Below are 13158 nucleotides of genomic sequence, written 5' to 3'. Positions count from 1 at the left end.
TCTGTCCGTCCGTCTGTCGGTATATATTCGAACTAGTCCTCAGTTTCTAATATATCGTTTTGAAATTTTGAAAACGTCAGTTTCTCTTCAAGAAGCTGAACATTTGTCGAACCTGCCGATATCGGACCACTAAAACATTGCCATACAAACTGAACGATCGGAATCAAGTTCTTGTATGGAAAACTTTTACATTTGACAACGTATTTTCACAAAAGTTGGCACAGGTTATTTTCTCTAACGAAGAAATTGTTCAGATCGTTGTTACTATAGCATATAGCTGCTATACAAACTGAATGATCGGAATCTAGTGCTGGTTTAAAAAACGTTTGCATTTGACAAGATATATTCACGAAATTGGGTATAGATTATGTTTTAAAGCAAATATGTAATCTCCGAAGAAATATAGCCGTCATATAAACTGAATGATCGGAATCAAGGGCTTGTGTGGAAAACTTTTGCAATTGACGTGGTATCTTCACGAAATTTGACATGTATTACTGCTTAAGGTAATAACATAATCTCAGAAGAAATTGGTCAGATCGGTAACTATAACATATAGCTGTCATATAACCTGAACGATCGGAATCAAATGGTTGCATGAGAAACTTCCTCATTTGACGAAATTTGGTATGAGTTATTGTTCATAGAAATAATGTAATATCGGAAGAAATGGTTCAGATCGGCTCACTATAGCATATAGTTGCCATACAAACCGAACGATCGGAATCAAGGGCTTGTATGGAAAATTTTCGCATTTGACGTGGTATCTTCACGAAATTTGACATGGATTACTGCTTAAGATAATAACATAATCTCCGAAAAAATTCTTCAGATCGGATTACAATAGCATATAGCTTCCATACAAACTGGACACATAGTTACTAAAAGAAATGCATCTCTGAAGGGTACAATAGCTTCGGTGCAGCTAAAGTTAACGTTTTTTCCCATGTGTTCGTTGAAGGCTCGATTACGTCGCTTTCGCTCACTTCACGTATGGTCTGGCTTACAAATTCACGTTTTGTAGAAGTGGAGGATGGAATCATGTATAAAGTTCACGCAAGTGAGGTAAGTTCTCTGATCGCCATTTACTTGGGAGTGGCCATAAGCGATTCTTTCACACATGTCTCAAGCAGCTCACGATTGCCGGTCTTTGACCAAGTATCCTCTGGGTATCCTAAGAACATCCGTTTGAAGGCGGGCTAAAGTGAGAAGTTTAAACATCCCCTACTTAGGATTGTGCGCTGGGTTTGCGACCCGCCACGTAAAAAACGCCCTCAACGAAAAGTCAAAACAGCCTCGGATGAAAGACCCCCTCTTTGATGACGAAGTAAGGACTACGATTTGAGGGCGATTACCTGGAATGTCCGTTCCATTGAATTGCCGCGCCCAGCTGGTTGATGTCCTTGTGAAAATAAAGGCTGACATCACCGCCGTCCAAAAAGTGCGATGGACCGGACAATGACTGAGACGAGTAAGTCCTCCTATAAAGGAGCGCAAGTTTGGTGTGGGATTTGTAGTAGGAGAGAGACTCCGTCGCTGAGTACTGTCACTCACTCCGGTGGATGAATGTCTAGCCACAATCCACATCAAAGCGATGTTCTTCAACATATCGATGATTTTTGACCACTCCCCGACGGAAGAGAAGGATAATGCGACCAAAGATATCTTCTATGAGCGCTTGGAGCGCTTCTGTGAGAGCTGCCCCGTCAGGGTGGGCAAGGAAGGTATTTTCGGCAAAGCGTCTGGCTTTTTCAACTTTGGTATTTTTCCAATCCCGCTCGTGTTGTGGCTGATCGTAACTTTGCGAGGTAGGCAGTCTGTTTGCTCTCCGCTGCATTACGGCATTTCTCGTCGTACCTGCTGTTCTTTGCACTTTCCGAAAACCAATGGTTTCGGTTGCAGCTGTACGTAAGGCGTTTGAAATGCCATCCCACAGTTACCTTTTACCTAGTTGCTGACGAGTGCTCTCAGAGAGCAGCAGTGCAAGCCGAGTGGAAAATCGTTCGACTGTCTGTTGTGATTACGGCTTCTCGACGTCGAACCTTCTTTGTGTTTGTTGACGTGCGTTTTTTGCTGCGAATATTGGCTGCAAGAAGATAGTGGCCCGAGTCGATGTTAGGACCTCGGGGCATACTTCTTCTTCTTCTTCTTATTTGGCGTAGAAACGGCTTACGCGATTATAGCCGATTTAACAACCGCTCGCCATTCGTTTCTTCTTTTCGCTACGTGGCGTCAATTAGATATTCCTAGCGAAGCCAGGTCCTTCTCCACTTGGTCCCTCCAACGGAGTGGAGGTCTTTCTTGCGCCAAAATGTTGGCCGTTGTACCTTTTAAGTTAACGTGACGGTCACTTTAGTATTTTGGGATTTTTCGTTTGCGTTCAAAATTTGTGTCGATTGTCTGGAGCAAATGATCTGCTAAAAGAATTATTAAAGTTTCTATTATTCGATCCTATTTGTCTCTGGTAATTATCCCGACTCAAGCAGCTCACGACTTCCGGTCTTTGACCAAGTATCCTCTGGGTAGTCTAAGAACATCCGTTTGAAGGCGAGCTGAAGTGAGAAGGCGAAATATCCCCTACTTAGGGTTGTGCGCTGGGTTTGGGACCCGCCACGTAAAGAAACACCCCCAATGAAAATCAACTATAAGCCTCGGATGAGAGACCCCCCGTTTGATGACGACCATGGCAAACGAAATAAGGACTACGAACTAAGGGCATGCACCTGGAATGTCCGGTCCCTTAATTGGGAAGGTACCGCTGCCCAGCTGGTTGATGTCCTCGTGAAAATAAAGGCTGACATCACCGCCGTCCAAGAAATGCGATGGACGGGACAAGGACTGAGACGAGTAGGTCCTTGTGACATCTACTACAGTGGCCATATAAAGGAGCGCAAGCTTGGTGTTGGATTCGTGGTGGGAGAGAGACTCCGTCGCCGAGTACTATCATTCACTCCGGAGAATGAACGTCTAGCCACAATCCGCATCAAAGCGGGTTCTTCAACATATCGCTGATTTGCGACCACGCCTCGACGGAAGAGAAGGACGATGTGACCAAAGATGCCTTTTATGAGTGCTTGGAGCGCACTTATGAGAGATGCCACAGCCACGATGTCAAAATCGTGCTTGGCGACTTCAACGCCAGGGTGGGCAAAGAAGGTATCTTTGGCACTACGGTCGGTAAATTCAGCCTCCACGAGGAAACATCCCCAAATGGGTTGAGGCTGATCGACTTCGCCGGGGCCCGAAATATGGTTATCTGTAGTACTAGATTCCAGCATAAGAAGATACATCAAGCTACCTGGCTGTCTCCGGATCGAAAAACCACCAACCAGATCGATCATGTTGTGATAGACGGAAGACACGTCTCCAGTGTTTTAGATGTGCGTGCGCTCCGAGGTCCTAACATCGACTCGGACCACTATATTGTTGCAGCCAAAATTCGCACCCGCCTCTGTGCAGCAAAAAACGCACGCCAACAAACCTTCCTTGTGTTCGACGTCGAGAAGCTGCAATCACAACAGACAGCCGAAAGATTTTCTACTCGTCTTGCACTCCTGCTTTCTGAGAGCACTCGTCAACAACTCGGTATAAGGGAACTGTGGGACGGCATTTCAAACTCCTTACGTACAGCTGCAACCGAAACCATTGGTTTTCGGAAAGTGCAAAAGAACAGCTGGTACGACGAGGAGTGCCGTGTCGCAGCGGAGAGAAAACAGGCTGCCTACCTCGCAACGTCACGATCGACCACAACACGTGCGGGATGGGATAGATACCGAGAGTTGAAGAGGGAAGCCACCAATGGAGGGAACACTTCTCCAGCCTGCTGAATGGCAGTGTACGCACAACACCAGGAGAAGGCGAACCCGATACCCAAATCGATGACGATGGAGCAGACGTTCCATTGCCCGACCATGAAGAAGTTCGAATAGCAATTGCCCGACTGAAAAACAACAAAGCGGCAGGGGCCGATGGATTGCCGGCCGAGCTATTCAAATACGGCGGCGAAGAGCTGATAAGGTGCATGCATCAGCTTCTTTGTAAAATATGGTCGGACGAAAGTATGCCCAACGATTGGAATTTAAGTGTGCTATGCCCAATCCATAAAAAAGGAGACCCCACAATCTGCGCCAACTACCATGGGATTAGCCTCCTCAATATCGCATATAAAGTTCTATCGAGCGTATTGTGTGAAAGATTAAAGCCCACTGTCAACAAGCTGATTGGACCTTATCAGTGTGGCTTCAGACCTGGTAAATCAACAACCGGCCAGATATTCACCATGCGCCAAATCTTGGAAAAGACCCGTGAAAGGAGAATCGACACTCACCACCTATTCGTCGATTTCAAAGCTGCTTTCGACAGCACAAAAAGGAGCTGCCTTTATGCCGCGATGACTGAATTTGGTATCCCCGCAAAATTAATACGGCTGTGTAAACTGACGTTGAGCAACACGAAAAGTTCCGTCAGGATCGGGAAGGACCTCACCGAGCCGTTCGATACCAAACGAGGTTTCAGACAAGGCGACCCCCTATGGTGCGACTTCTTCAATCTGCTGCTGGAGAAAATTATTCGAGCTGCAGAACTTAATCGAGCAGGTACAATCTTTTATAAGAGTGTACAGCTGCTGGCGTATGCCGATGATATTGATATCCTCGGTCTTAACACCCGCGCCGTTAGTTCTGCTTTCTCCAGACTGAACAAGGAAGCAACGTAAATGGGTCTGGCAGTGAACGAGGGCAAGACGAAATATCTCCTGTCATCAAACAAACAGTCGTCGCACTCGCGACTTGGCTCCCACGTCACTGTTGACAGTCATAACTTTGAAGTTGTAGATAATTTCGTCTATTTAGGAACCAGTGTTAACACCACCAACAATGTCAGCCTGGAAATCCAACGCAGGATTACTCTTGCCAACAGGTGCTACTTCGGACTAAGTAGGCAATTGAAAAGTTGAGTCCTCTCTCGACGAACAAAAGCCAAACTCTATAAGTCGCTCATAATTCCCGTCCTGCTATATGGTGCAGAGGCTTGGACGATGACAACAACCGATGAGTCGACGTTGCGAGTTTTCGAGAGAAAAGTTCTGCGAAAGATTTATGGTCCTTTGCGCGTTGGCCACGGCGAATATCGCATTCGATGGAACGATGTGCTGTATGAGATATATGACGACATTGACATAGTTCAGCGAATTAAAAGACAGCGGCTACGCTGGCTAGGTCATGTTGTCCGGATGGATGAAAACACTCCGGCTCTGAAAGTATTCGACGCAGTACCCGCCGCGGGAAGCAGAGGAAGAGGAAGACCTCCACTCCGTTGGAAGGACCAAGTGGAGAAGGACCTGGCTTCGCTTGGAATATCCAATTGGCGCCACGTAGCGAAGAGAAGAAACGACTGGCGCGCTATTGTTGACTCGGCTATAATCGCGTAAGCGGTGTTTACGCCAGTAAAGAAGAAGAAGATCGGTTATGCGATATCATTGTTCTGATGCGGTTACTCTCCGGTTTGTCTAAATCGAGAAAATGATGGATCAATGTTCATAGGCATTAATCCTTGCCGTTGGAGGTTTTACGGTACTGTGAATAGTATTGGTAATTATTGAATTATTGAGATAAGAAATGAGTTAATGAAAGTCCTTTCAGTCATTCGAGCTCTTGAGTTAGGGTTAATGCAGCGCTTAGGTCCATTGGTCTTGATAAAAATAGAATGTCACATAATGAATGCGAAACCATCATCACGATATTACTTGGAGAGATACTGAATAAGTGTTTGTAATCATTGTAGTTTTATTTATCAACAGAGTCAATTTGCGTTCGATCTCATCATAGTACTTGACAAGCGATAACGCTTTTTGACTCAACATTGAAAACTTTTGTTCGATCAAACATATAGCTTTTTCGTCCGAATATTTGAAGTCTTTTTTTTCTTCTTTACTGGCGTAGACACCGCTTACGCGATTATAGCCGAGTTAACAACCGCTCGCCAGTCGCTTCTTCTTTTTGCTACATGGCACCAATTGGATATCCCAAGCGAAGCCAGGTCCTTCTCCACTTGGTCCTTCCAACGGAGTGGAGGTCTTCCTCTTCCTCTGCTTCCACCGACGGGTACTGCGTCGAATACTTTCATTGCTGGAGAACCTTTCTCTCGAAAACTCGTAACGTCGACTCATCGGTTGTTGTCATCGTCTATACCTCTGCGGAGATACTAAATTCAGACATAGCGGCATAAAGGCAGCTCCTTTTCGACAAAGCAGCTTTGCAGCTTTCGGCGAAGAGGTGTTGTGTGTCGATTCTCTTATCACGCGTCTTTTCCAAGATACGGCGCATGCGAAATATCTGACCAGATGTCAGTCGTTGATTTTCCAGGTCTAACGCCACACTGATAAGATTCAATCAGTTTGTTGACGGTGGGCTTTTATCTTTCACACAATACACTCGATAGTACCTTATTAGTACGACGACTTTTACATAGCGCAGCGACTTAAAAGATGGTGGTTACGCTAGTTAGGTCATGTCGTTCGAACGGATAAAAACACTGTATTCGACGCATTACCCGCCGGTGGATGCAGAAGAAGACTTCCATTTCATTGGCACGCTGTTGTAAACTCGGTCATTACCGCGTAAGTGCTGTCTATGTCAATAAAGAAGAAGAAGATATACCTTTTTTTGGAATTGTTAAAATTGAGAGTAAAAGACTTCTCCATATTAACCTGAAATAGTTTATTTGCATAGGAAATGTTAATAAAAGAAATTTTATAGTTTTGTCTGGTTACCTTAACATAGGTAACCCGAGCTCACAACTTTGTGATGTATGAAAGCAAACCTAACCGATAATTCGGGTGGTGGAGCACGGTGTGGCTCTTTCCGTAGTTGTGGTTGGCCCTGGGGAAACCGACGATGCAAATGACTCCACAAAAATATTAATTAAAACAAAATGTTTCTTATGATAAAAATAGTTTTAATATATAATTTGGAAACACACTTACCACGTCTGGATCGGTTGAGCTGTCGCATAAGAAGAGAGAGTGCAGCTTTTTCCCATTTGTATAAATGAGCATCCTCCCCCGTACATACGCACGCACACCACACTATCACACCACATCAACCCAACTTCATATCATGGACACGCACCTTCACCATAATCCCTTTACAAGTCAGCCGGGCTTACAACCCACATTCATCACTATATACACACATCCAGCTGATTCCGCATAAAACATGAAAAGGGAAAAAAGGAACCGCAACACACTTCGCTTTCGTTCTCCGCAGCAACAAGTGCGCGTGTGCGAGCCATTTTTAATAACGTTTCATCATTGCGATCCGTTTTTTGAGCAGCGGTTTCATGAGCCTCCAGTTTTTCAACATTTTTATACATATATCAAGTCGGAGTTACGCGTGTGCGAACATCCTTAAACGGCGTGTGTGCCAGCCTTCAGTTTTTCCAACATTTTATATACATTTCAAGTCGGAGTTACGCGTGTGCGAACATCCTTAAACGGCGTGTGTGCCAGCCTTCAGTTTTTCCAACATTTTATATACATTTCAAGTCGGAGTTACGCGTGTGCGAACATCCTTAAACGACGTGTGTGCCAGCCTCCAGTTTTCCAACATTTTTATATATCCAGTCGGAGTTACGCGTGTGCGAACATCTTTAAACGGCGTGTGTGCCATCCTCCAGTTTTTCAACATTGTTATACATATTTCAAGTCGGAGTTACGCGGGTGCGAACATCTTTAAACGGCGTGTGTGCCACCCTCCAGTTTTTCCATCTTTCATCCTGAGTTGGAATTCTCAGTCGATATTCATTGTGCAAAGCATTTTAAATTGCGCATGGAAGTAAGTCCATTTTTTCATTTGTTCCTAAAAAATGTAAGAATTCGGGGTGCGCAGGAAAAAGTGTGGTTATGATTTTTATATGGTCCTTCGAGACAAAACGAACGGCACTTTGGTGAAGCGGTAAAATATATATATGTATATACATATGCATATATATGTAAAACAATAACCAAAGTTTTACATATGAAAGTGAAATGTACATGGTGAATTCACACCAATCTACATTTGAGAAAACAAAAAGTGCAGTGGAATAATATGTACATACATCTGTACAAACTAAAAGTAAAAGTGCACAAAACGGTGATACCCGAATAATAATAATAATAAAAGTTAAAAGTGGGTGCAAACTAAAACTAAATAAAACCCGGGCGCGGACATTAAAACCTATAAATAAAATACGGGCGCGAACTTATAACAAACAAATAAATAACAACAAAATACAAATAAAACAAAAGAGGAAAAAAAAAGAAAAACAGCAGCACAATAAGAGGAACGCCGGCGTTGGAAAGAATTCCCATCAAGAGAAGAAAGGAAACACACAACCTTGGCAACCAATATTTCCCAAAGTCCCTGAGGAAAATCAGAGTGAGTGTATCCATTTCACCTTTGATTTATTTATTATATGTATCTATGTATGTATGTAACGTTGCACGAACGGTCAATTTGATAAAACCGATGGAAATCAAACCCGTTTAATAAAAACGGTTAATAAAAATTCTAAATCGGCGGGAAATTTAAGTACCGATACAAACCAATACGGTAAATAATATATATGTATATATATAACCACAGTATATATATATATATATATGTATATTTTAATAAATTTAACTAAATAATTTACTATTCCTTGCATTATAAGCTTACTTTCGTGTATACAATACACACAATCCACAAAAAATTCAATAAAAATCTAATTTCAAACTATTCTGGCAATACCGCTCCAGTTCACTTACTGTGAGAGGCATACTTGCAAATTATACGAACAATACCTCTTCAGCTTATGAAGCTGTGAGAGGAATTGCTTCCAAAAAGTAAGCAAAAAATAGCAAGAAGAAAACAACTAAAAGAGAATACAAACATACATACATATATACACACCCTCAAGCGGATGTCTATAAAGAGCAAAAGGCAAATTGATTTATATATATACATATTATACATTTACAAAACATACATACATAACCGTGTAAATGCATAATAATATTTCATTAGCGCTTTATCGCATATAACATATACATATATAATATATATATGTACATAATATTCATTTCTAAACGCCAGTACACAACCGCGAATACATAGACGCGACGTATATAACTAGATTGCCGTTTATTTCAATGCTTGTATACCTATGAACATAGGATACAACACAAAAGAAAAAATAAAAACAGAAACGGTGCGGGTAACCAAAAACAACTTTGGGTAACCATAGTAAATATTTTATATGCTATATACCTTTGTACATACATACACACATATATTGAAAGTCCAATTTTGGCGATTCCTAGCATTTATCTTGTTTCTCGTCACATAAGAACAAGCATACTTGCACATATTTTATTTAACGCATACTATATGCATAAAATCCACAAGTGTGTACAAAGGAGATTGACCTAGTTTCGGTGCGCACTGATACAAGGGCATCCGAATAAATCCGAAAAAAAAAAAAATAGAAAAAAAAAAAAAGAAACTCGACAAACGAGATAAATATAAACGATAACGCGTTATTAAATACTTTGTCGAAAGTAACAGCTCTTATTTATTGAAAAGAGCTCCCGGTTACATACATATTGTAATAATCCAATTTTGCGGAACTTAACAACTCTTATTGATTAAAAGGAGTTTTCGGTGACACATTTTTCTATTATAATAAAATATACATATATATTTTATAAATCAAATTTTCTGAATGAACACAGATTCAAAAGAATCAAAAGCAGAATTCTTAAGAATTCCCAAAATGATTAATGATGACAAAGTCCATGTACACCTGCTGAAGCTACACGCTCAAAGCAAGGTGCTACAAAGCAGAAAAGGGGGAAAGACATTTCGTATATTAAATTCATTTCCGAGAGTGACAGCTTAATTAAATACTGCACTCGATTTGCATCTTCACCGATTCAGGACAACTCTGAATCGGTACTAGAAATTAAAAATAAATCTATTGACAACTTTTGGACACGCCTCCAAGCGGCATACGACGCAATAGTAGAAACTGATGATTCAGATCTACCTGAAAATTTCAAATCTTCGGCTTACGCCAAATACGAAAATTGCTTAGACCGATATGAAGACACAAAAGCAATGATATCAGATCAATTAAAGCTTATAAAGGCAATTGCACCTACTCCCCACAGTAGAGTAGAGCTACCACAAATGCAAGCCCAAGAGACAAGTTCAGGCATTCATCTCAAAGTGCCAGCGTGTGATACTGAAATATTTCATGGAGGTTATGAACAATGGCCGTCCTTCCGGGACATGTTTACAGCCGTGTACATAAACCATCCAAAATTATCACAAGCGCAAAAATTGTATCACCTCCGATACAAAACTAAAGGTCAAGCAGGCGTAATAGTCAAGCAGTTCGCATTGAATGACGATAATTTTAATTTAGCTTGGGAAGCTTTAAGACAAAGATACGAAAATGAGAGAATATTAGTTGACAAGCAAGTAACGATACTAATGAACTTGCCTAAAATTCAAAGAGAAACCAGTGAAGAATTCATGAAACTAGAATCCACTGTTTCAAATTGTTTGTCGGTTCTATCGACACAAAATATTCCCACTCACAATTGGGATCCTATTCTGGTAAACATCTGTACCGCCGCATTACCAGAAAAATCATTACTTTTGTGGGAGCAATCGCTCTCATCAAGAAGAAAATGCCCAACGTGGCAGCAGATGAAAGATTTCTTAACTACCCAATACGAAATTGCGGAAAGGGTAGACAAAAAAGTAGTCAGAACTAAAAACGTTCAACAAGACTTAAATCGAAGCTTCAATAGACCCCAAGCCGGAAGCAACAATAATTTAAACAGAAGCTTTTTCAAAACACAATCGTTCACATCTGAACAAAATAAATTCACGTCATGCGAACTATGTTCTGGAGGGCATAAGTTAAAAGCTTGCGAGAAATTTAAAAAAATGAATGTCACTGAAAGGAACAACTTTGTCAGGTCAAAAAGACTCTGTACAAACTGCTTGTCCCACTCACACAATCTCAATACTTGCGAAAGCAAATTTAATTGCGTATATTGCCACAAAAGGCATCACTCTATGTTACATCTCAATAACTTTCCCAACACATCTCATAGCAGCGCTTTTTCAAAAAAAGCCACGGGTTTAGTTGCAACAGCAACTCCCGAAACAAAACCTCAAGAAAATTGCCAAGAGACACCATGTTGTTCAAAGGCATTAAAAACTCAAACGCTACACAGCGAAAATCATAGTAGAGTACTAGTACCTACAGCAGTTGTCTCCATCGAACATCGAGGAGAACTGTTCAAACTAAGAGCCCTAATAGACCAAGGATCGCGACGATCATTCATAGCGTCTAGGGCACAAAATAGGCTAAAACTGCCAACAAAACATGCCAACTATGAAATTACGGGAATGGGCGGACGAGTAGTACAAAACTCACATAAAATTTGCCCCATTACCCTAATTTCCCCCCAAGCGGATAAGCGCATTCAAGCAAATGCTATTGTCTTACCGCAACTGACAAACATGCTTCCAAGTTATAAAATAAATAGCAAGCATTGGGATAAGATTTCACATCTGACTCTAGCAGATCCCAACTGCAACACCCCCGCTCAAATAGACCTGCTATTAGGCAGCGATCTCATATCGCAAATTATACTAGAAGGTGTGGAAAAAATTTCAAAAACACTACTGGCGCAAAATACCTTTTTCGGATGGGTCCTAAGTGGACTAGTTGCGGAACCAGTCACAGCCATGACAACTCAAGTTGAGGAAATCTCAAAGGAGTACCTCAATTCACAATTGAGAAGATTTTGGGAGATAGAAGAACTCCCCCCCATTCCAATTACAACACCTGAAGATCAGTATTGTGAAGACTTTTACAAAGCCACAACTACTCGATCAGATAATGGTCGGTATGTCGTACGACTACCAATAAAACAACAATTTCCAGACACACTCGCCTTAGGTCACTCTCGCACCTCTGCAATACAGCAGTTTCTAAGTATGGAGAAAAACCGACTTAAAAGAGGTGAGCTTAAACAAGTTTATGATGGTGTCGTGGAAGAATACCTTCATTTAGATCACATGGAGGAAATAAGCCCATGTGAAAAAATCATAAGAGGCAAATATTACTCTTTCTACTTGCCACACCATGCAGTAGTAAAGACTGAAAAGAAAACAACAAAAGTTCGAGTGGTCTTCAATGCATCACGGACCACGAGCTCAGGTAATTCCCTAAATGATATTCTATTTACGGGACCCACACTCCAACCAGATTTAATGCTCCTCATATTGAACTGGCGTATATACAAATACGTGTTCAATGGGGATGTCGAAAAGATGTATCGGCAAATACTGGTTCATAAAGATGATCAAGAATTTCAGCGGATTATTTTCCGAAAATCTGCCAATAGTCCGCTACGCGACTTTAAATTAAAAACAGTTACTTTTGGCGTAAACTGTGCCCCATATCTAGCCATTCGTACACTACACGAACTGGCAGAAGACACAAAGCCAGAATTTCCACTGGCAACACAAGTCTTAAAAACGCAAACGTATGTAGACGATATCCTGTCTGGAAGCCACAGTCTTCCACAAGCATACGAGACCTTATCACGGGTAATAAATGCCCTCAATACCGCAGGGTTTCCTTTAAAAAAGATTACTGCCAATCACCCAAATATTTTAAAAAATATTCCTAAAGACGATTTGTTAAATACTAATTTCCTTATATTTGAAAAGGATAGTACAACAAAAACACTAGGCATCCAATGGAATGCGATATCGGACCAGTTTTCATACACGACTGAGTCCATATCCGCATTATCCGCCATTACAAAACGCCAAATTCTCTCCTCGGTGGCAAAACTTTTTGACCCCGCAGGATGGCTTTCGCCAATTATGATACAAGCGAAAATCTTGATCCAAGAATTATGGCTAGACGGAACCGACTGGGACGAACAAGTGAAACCTATTCGGTTAGAAAGATGGTCCCAGTTCGCTAATAACTTGAACGACATCTCAAAGATACAAATTCCACGGTGGGTCAACTATTCCCCCGAATACAACGTGAAACTACACGGCTTCTGCCACGCCTCTGAAAAGGCATATTGTGCCACTA

General features: G+C 41.5%; 1 protein-coding gene across 1 annotated transcript in view; it reads right to left on the bottom strand.

Annotated features, from left to right (window-relative positions):
- The window catches only part of LOC125776324 (uncharacterized), a 369137-nt gene that overhangs the window by 14809 nt on the left and 341170 nt on the right, over positions 1-13158 (bottom strand). The gene's annotated exons all lie outside the window — the stretch shown is intronic.

Source organism: Bactrocera dorsalis, chromosome 2, assembly GCF_023373825.1.
Source record: "Bactrocera dorsalis isolate Fly_Bdor chromosome 2, ASM2337382v1, whole genome shotgun sequence".
NCBI lineage: Eukaryota > Metazoa > Arthropoda > Insecta > Diptera > Tephritidae > Bactrocera > Bactrocera dorsalis.
Note: the sequence above shows the minus strand (reverse complement) of the source record. Positions and strands in the feature narration are given on the sequence as shown.